Source organism: Schistocerca americana, unplaced genomic scaffold (genome assembly GCF_021461395.2).
Source record: "Schistocerca americana isolate TAMUIC-IGC-003095 unplaced genomic scaffold, iqSchAmer2.1 HiC_scaffold_332, whole genome shotgun sequence".
Classification (NCBI taxonomy): domain Eukaryota; kingdom Metazoa; phylum Arthropoda; class Insecta; order Orthoptera; family Acrididae; genus Schistocerca; species Schistocerca americana.
The window spans coordinates 77,501-85,000 of record NW_025726052.1 but is presented as its reverse complement, the minus strand read 5'-3'; the positions used below and the strand labels follow the sequence as shown (position 1 = coordinate 85,000).

Sequence of the window (7,500 nt, the reverse complement as noted above, 5' to 3'; positions counted from 1 at the left end):
TAACCCATATTGTACCTTAACCTAACCCATATTGTACCTTAACCTAACCCATATTGTACCTTAACCTAACCCATATTGTACCTTAACCTAACCCATATTGTACCTTAACCTAACCCATATTGTACCTTAACCTAACCCATATTGTACCTTAACCTAACCCATGTTGCGCCTTAACCTAACCCATGTTGCGCCTTAACCTAACCCATGTTGCGCCTTAACCTAACCCATGTTGCGCCTTAACCTAACCCATGTTGCGCCTTAACCTAACCCATGTTGCGCCTTAACCTAACCCATGTTGCGCCTTAACCTAACCCATGTTGCGCCTTAACCTAACCCATGTTGCGCCTTAACCTAACCCATGTTGCGCCTTAACCTAACCCATGTTGCGCCTTAACCTAACCCATGTTGCGCCTTAACCTAACCCATGTTGCGCCTTAACCTAACCCATGTTGCGCCTTAACCTAACCTATGTTGCGCCTTAACCTAACCTATGTTGCGCCTTAACCTAACCTATGTTGCGCCTTAACCTAACCTATGTTGCGCCTTAACCTAACCTATGTTGCGCCTTAACCTAACCTATGTTGCGCCTTAACCTAACCTATGTTGCGCCTTAACCTAACCTATGTTGCGCCGTAACCTAACCTATGTTGCGCCGTAACCTAACCTATGTTGCGCCATAACCTAACCTATGTTGCGCCTTAACCTAACCTATGTTGCGCCTTAACCTAACCTATGTTGCGCCTTAACCTAACCTATGTTGCGCCGTAACCTAACCTATGTTGCGCCTTAACCTAACCTATGTTGCGCCTTAACCTAACCTATGTTGCGCCTTAACCTAACCTATGTTGCGCCTTAACCTAACCTATGTTGCGCCTTAACCTAACCTATGTTGCGCCTTAACCTAACCTATGTTGCGCCTTAACCTAACCTATGTTGCGCCTTAACCTAACCTATGTTGCGCCTTAACCTAACCTATGTTGCGCCGTAACCTAACCTATGTTGCGCCTTAACCTAACCTATGTTGCGCCTTAACCTAACCTATGTTGCGCCGTAACCTAACCTATGTTGCGCCTTAACCTAACCTATGTTGCGCCTTAACCTAACCTATGTTGCGCCTTAACCTAACCTATGTTGCGCCTTAACCTAACCTATGTTGCGCCTTAACCTAACCTATGTTGCGCCTTAACCTAACCTATGTTGCGCCTTAACCCAACACACGTTGGGCCTTAACCCAACACACGTTGGGCCTTAACCCAACACACGTTGGGCCTTAACCCAACACACGTTGGGCCTTAACCCAACACACGTTGGGCCTTAACCCAACACACGTTGGGCCTTAACCCAACACACGTTGGGCCTTAACCCAACACACGTTGGGCCTTAACCCAACACACGTTGGGCCTTAACCCAACACACGTTGGGCCTTAACCCAACACACGTTGGGCCTTAACCCAACACACGTTGGGCCTTAACCCAACACACGTTGGGCCTTAACCCAACACACGTTGGGCCTTAACCCAACACACGTTGGGCCTTAACCCAACACACGTTGGGCCTTAACCCAACACACGTTGGGCCTTAACCCAACACACGTTGGGCCTTAACCCAACACACGTTGGGCCTTAACCTGCTCTGTAATTGTCATACGACGCGTTAAATTAGTGTAGTGTTGCCTAACTGCAACCCCCGCAATATAGTTTGCTACTCGCACTGCCCGGTCCCCAGAGTATCGCTTCATGTTAAACACCTTGCAGCTATACACTGTAATGCGGATGGCGGCAGGACGTACATGCTCAATGCCCTTCGCAGTTGTTCATTGGCATTCGCATGGCGAAGCACAGCCTACGTTGTGGTACGGCTTGTGGCAACTGTCCGCTGATGTTGTACGTCCAAATCACACACTGTACCGCACATTGGTCCTCATGTACTGAATGATACATCGTGGTACATGTGTGACCGTACCACGACTGCGCCAACAACGGCGAACCATACGGTCCAAATATTGTGCACTCAGCTACGTGTCGTCTCCCTATAAGAGCTGGATTGCAGTATGGTATGCCGTGGATGGCGATCAGCATGAGCCGTCTGTTGATGTAGTGGCGCGTGTTGTCAGACGTAGTCGTCTCTTCTCACACACCGTGATAGCATGGTGCACTGCGTTCCACATCTGCGACATGCGACAGAGGCCGGTTGACAGTCGTTCGCGCAATGGACATCGCATACGTACGGGGGCCACCTTCCACGTGTTCGCGAAGCGTGCACATGTTGTTGCGTGTATGTGGGCAGACATAGTGTGTCGTGACACCTGACACAGGCATGCAACAATCGTTGAATTTGCAAATGGCGATGGACGTCTACGTTTGCTGGTGACGTTACGCAAATGAAGAACTGGTAAACCGTTGTGGTGCGGTTGTTCTCGCTAGAGGTGAATCAGTGATGGCGACGATCGGTTGAGCTACCAACCGGTTGTTTCAGCGATACCCACCATGCCCACGAACGTGAATGGCATGTGGGTGTGAAGCGATACGCGGCGGTGGCTGGGTGGGACCGTCCCCGGCCGGTGAGGGGGGGCCTTCCGGCGTGCTGGCCGCGCGGTGCGTGGGCGCACGCGCTACAGCCGGCTGGTGGGGGCGGCCAGTGGCAGGCGCGCCGGCCGACGGAGGCGGCAGGCGGCGCAGCTGCGCGCCGGCGCACCCTGCACGCGGCGCCGTGCGGCCAAAGTAGGTCCTCGCGGGCCCGGTGCGAAGCGCGGTGGACATCTGCAGTGTGCTGGTCCGATTGAGGACTGTGTGCGCTGAGGATGCGCCGCCGCCCGGCGCTCGGCGCCGCGACGCCGTCTGCTGCTCGGTCGCCTCTGCGGTTCTCGCAGGTGGATTGTATCGCAGCTGTGCGGACGTGTTGGCGCGTGCGCTGTGCTGGGAGAGTTCGCTTCGGCACCCAAGTGGGGCTTTTGTCCTTCTGTGGCGCTGGCGTTGGAGCTGCCGGCCACCGTAGGTGGCGCGTGTTGTCTCCCGCCGGCAATGCCACGACAGCACGCTCCCGGGCCTCTGTCGGCAGCGGCAAGCTCAGTTGGGAGCACGGGTGGTCGCACCTAAAGCGTCTACTCGCCAAACTCCGGGCGATTGCGCCTCTCTCGAACCCGACCAAGTACTTAGGACGGCGCTGCGCGCCGCCGGGACCTGAGAGGGTTTCGAGGTGTATTGTGCAGGGGAGCTCAGCCTCCTCCTGTTTGCAGAATAATTGAGCGGACGCTTGCGTGTTCGCGCGGGCCCCCGGGACACACTCCCGGGCGGCCGGCTGCTCAGCTCTAGTTGACGCAGCTCCCTGGTTGATGCTGCCAGTAGTCATATGCTTGTCTCAAAGATTAAGCCATGCATGTCTCAGTACAAGCCGCATTAAGGTGAAACCGCGAATGGCTCATTAAATCAGTTATGGTTCCTTAGATCGTACCCACGTTACTTGGATAACTGTGGTAATTCTAGAGCTAATACATGCAAACAGAGTCCCGAACAGAGATGGAAGGGACGCTTTTATTAGATCAAAACCAATCGGTCGGCTCGTCCGGTCCGTTTGCCTTGGTGACTCTGAATAACTTTGGGCTGATCGCACGGTCCTCGTACCGGCGACGCATCTTTCAAATGTCTGCCTTATCAACTGTCGATGGTAGGTTCTGCGCCTACCATGGTTGTAACGGGTAACGGGGAATCAGGGTTCGATTCCGGAGAGGGAGCCTGAGAAACGGCTACCACATCCAAGGAAGGCAGCAGGCGCGCAAATTACCCACTCCCGGCACGGGGAGGTAGTGACGAAAAATAACGATACGGGACTCATCCGAGGCCCCGTAATCGGAATGAGTACACTTTAAATCCTTTAACGAGTATCTATTGGAGGGCAAGTCTGGTGCCAGCAGCCGCGGTAATTCCAGCTCCAATAGCGTATATTAAAGTTGTTGCGGTTAAAAAGCTCGTAGTTGGATTTGTGTCCCACGCTGTTGGTTCACCGCCCGTCGGTGTTTAACTGGCATGTATCGTGGGACGTCCTGCCGGTGGGGCGAGCTGAAGGCGTGCGACGCGCCTCGTGCGTGCTCGTGCGTCCCGAGGCGGACCCCGTTGCAATCCTACCAGGGTGCTCTTGAGTGAGTGTCTCGGTGGGCCGGCACGTTTACTTTGAACAAATTAGAGTGCTTAAAGCAGGCAAGCCCGCCTGAATACTGTGTGCATGGAATAATGGAATAGGACCTCGGTTCTATTTTGTTGGTTTTCGGAACCCGAGGTAATGATTAATAGGGACAGGCGGGGGCATTCGTATTGCGACGTTAGAGGTGAAATTCTTGGATCGTCGCAAGACGAACAGAAGCGAAAGCATTTGCCAAGTATGTTTTCATTAATCAAGAACGAAAGTTAGAGGTTCGAAGGCGATCAGATACCGCCCTAGTTCTAACCATAAACGATGCCAGCCAGCGATCCGCCGCAGTTCCTCCGATGACTCGGCGGGCAGCCTCCGGGAAACCAAAGCTTTTGGGTTCCGGGGGAAGTATGGTTGCAAAGCTGAAACTTAAAGGAATTGACGGAAGGGCACCACCAGGAGTGGAGCCTGCGGCTTAATTTGACTCAACACGGGAAACCTCACCAGGCCCGGACACCGGAAGGATTGACAGATTGATAGCTCTTTCTTGATTCGGTGGGTGGTGGTGCATGGCCGTTCTTAGTTGGTGGAGCGATTTGTCTGGTTAATTCCGATAACGAACGAGACTCTAGCCTGCTAACTAGTCGCGTGACATCCTTCGTGCTGTCAGCGATTACTTTTCTTCTTAGAGGGACAGGCGGCTTCTAGCCGCACGAGATTGAGCAATAACAGGTCTGTGATGCCCTTAGATGTTCTGGGCCGCACGCGCGCTACACTGAAGGAATCAGCGTGTCTTCCTAGGCCGAAAGGTCGGGGTAACCCGCTGAACCTCCTTCGTGCTAGGGATTGGGGCTTGCAATTGTTCCCCATGAACGAGGAATTCCCAGTAAGCGCGAGTCATAAGCTCGCGTTGATTACGTCCCTGCCCTTTGTACACACCGCCCGTCGCTACTACCGATTGAATGATTTAGTGAGGTCTTCGGACTGGTACGCGGCATTGACTCTGTCGTTGCCGATGCTACCGGAAAGATGACCAAACTTGATCATTTAGAGGAAGTAAAAGTCGTAACAAGGTTTCCGTAGGTGAACCTGCGGAAGGATCATTACCGACTAGACTGCATGTCTTTCGATGTGCGTGTCGTGTCGCGCAACACGCTACCTGTACGGCTCGCAGTAGCCGTGCGCCGCGTGCGGAACCACGCGTGCTTCTCAAAACTAACGCCAATGTTGTGTGGTACGAGCGCTGAAGCGCTGGAGCGGCTGGCCTGCGGCACCTGGCGCCTGGCGCCGGTTTTGAATGACTTTCGCCCGACTGCCTGTCCGCTCCGGTGTGGAGCCGTACGACGCCCATCGGCCGTGAGGCCGTTGGACACAGAACGCTTGAACAGGGGCCGCCACACGCCTACGTCCCGCCTATGCAACTGTCTTGAAAGAGACAGTGTAAACTAAGAAAAGATCACCCAGGACGGTGGATCACTCGGCTCGTGGGTCGATGAAGAACGCAGCAAATTGCGCGTCGACATGTGAACTGCAGGACACATGAACATCGACGTTTCGAACGCACATTGCGGTCCATGGATTCCGTTCCCGGGCCACGTCTGGCTGAGGGTCGGCTACGTATACTGAAGCGCGCGGCGTTTGCCCCGCTTCGCAGACCTGGGAGCGTCGCGGCCGCCTGTGGGGCCGGCCGCGCCTCCTTAAACGTGCGATGCGCGCCCGTCGCCTGGCGGTTCGCATACCGGTACTTACTCGGTAGCGTGCACAGCCGGCTGGCGGTGTGGCGTGCGACACCTCGTACAACGACCTCAGAGCAGGCGAGACTACCCGCTGAATTTAAGCATATTACTAAGCGGAGGAAAAGAAACTAACAAGGATTCCCCCAGTAGCGGCGAGCGAACAGGGAAGAGTCCAGCACCGAACCCCGCAGGCTGCCGCCTGTCGTGGCATGTGGTGTTTGGGAGGGTCCACTACCCCGACGCCTCGCGCCGAGCCCAAGTCCAACTTGAATGAGGCCACGGCCCGTAGAGGGTGCCAGGCCCGTAGCGGCCGGTGCGAGCGTCGGCGGGACCTCTCCTTCGAGTCGGGTTGCTTGAGAGTGCAGCTCCAAGTGGGTGGTAAACTCCATCTGAGACTAAATATGACCACGAGACCGATAGCGAACAAGTACCGTGAGGGAAAGTTGAAAAGAACTTTGAAGAGAGAGTTCAAAAGTACGTGAAACCGTTCTGGGGTAAACGTGAGAAGTCCGAAAGGTCGAACGGGTGAGATTCACGCCCATCCGGCCACTGGCCTCCGCCCTCGGCAGATGGGGCCGGCCGCCCGCGCGGAGCAATCCGCGGCGGGGTCGTGTCCGGTTGCCTTTCCACTCGCCGCGGGGTGGGGCCGTTCCGGTGTGCGGTGGGCCGCACTTCTCCCCTAGTAGGACGTCGCGACCCGCTGGGTGCCGGCCTACGGCCCGGGTGCGCAGCCTGTCCTTCCGCGGGCCTCGGTTCGCGTCTGTTGGGCAGAGCCCCGGTGTCCTGGCTGGCTGCCCGGCGGTATATCTGGAGGAGTCGATTCGCCCCTTTGGGCGCTCGGGCTCCCGGCAAGCGCGCGCGGTTCTTCCCGGATGACGGACCTACCTGGCCCGGCCCCGGACCCGCGCCGCTGTTGGCTCGGGATGCTCTCGGGCGGAATAATCGCTCCCGTCAGCGGCGCTTCAGCTTTGGACAATTTCACGACCCGTCTTGAAACACGGACCAAGGAGTCTAACATGTGCGCGAGTCATTGGGCTGTACGAAACCTAAAGGCGTAATGAAAGTGAAGGTCTCGCCTTGCGCGGGCCGAGGGAGGATGGGGCTTCCCCGCCCTTCACGGGGCGGCGGCCTCCGCACTCCCGGGGCGTCTCGTCCTCATTGCGAGGTGAGGCGCACCTAGAGCGTACACGTTGGGACCCGAAAGATGGTGAACTATGCCTGGCCAGGACGAAGTCAGGGGAAACCCTGATGGAGGTCCGTAGCGATTCTGACGTGCAAATCGATCGTCGGAGCTGGGTATAGGGGCGAAAGACTAATCGAACCATCTAGTAGCTGGTTCCCTCCGAAGTTTCCCTCAGGATAGCTGGTGCTCGTACGAGTCTCATCCGGTAAAGCGAATGATTAGAGGCCTTGGGGCCGAAACGACCTCAACCTATTCTCAAACTTTAAATGGGTGAGATCTCCGGCTTGCTTGATATGCTGAAGCCGCGAGCAAACGACTCGGATCGGAGTGCCAAGTGGGCCACTTTTGGTAAGCAGAACTGGCGCTGTGGGATGAACCAAACGCCGAGTTAAGGCGCCCGAATCGACGCTCATGGGAAACCATGAAAGGCGTTGGTTGCTTAAGACAGCAGGACGG

At 55.8% G+C, this 7,500-nt stretch overlaps 3 non-coding genes across 3 annotated transcripts in view; all 3 read left to right on the top strand.

The window, feature by feature from the left end:
- The first annotated feature begins 3,321 nt into the window (after window positions 1–3,321).
- LOC124580540 lies at window positions 3,322–5,231 on the top strand. The gene has a single exon (XR_006973172.1). It is a non-coding gene; the product is annotated as a small subunit ribosomal RNA (ribosomal RNA).
- Window positions 5,232–5,582: 351 nt separating this feature from the next.
- LOC124580521 lies at window positions 5,583–5,737 on the top strand. Its single transcript, XR_006973155.1, has one exon. It is a non-coding gene; the product is annotated as a 5.8S ribosomal RNA (ribosomal RNA).
- Window positions 5,738–5,925: 188 nt separating this feature from the next.
- LOC124580550 overlaps window positions 5,926–7,500 on the top strand; it is a 4,222-nt gene continuing 2,647 nt past the window's right edge. Inside the window, exon 1 of the ribosomal RNA XR_006973180.1 lies at window positions 5,926–7,500. This exon is cut by the window's right edge and continues 2,647 nt beyond it. This is a non-coding gene — a ribosomal RNA (large subunit ribosomal RNA).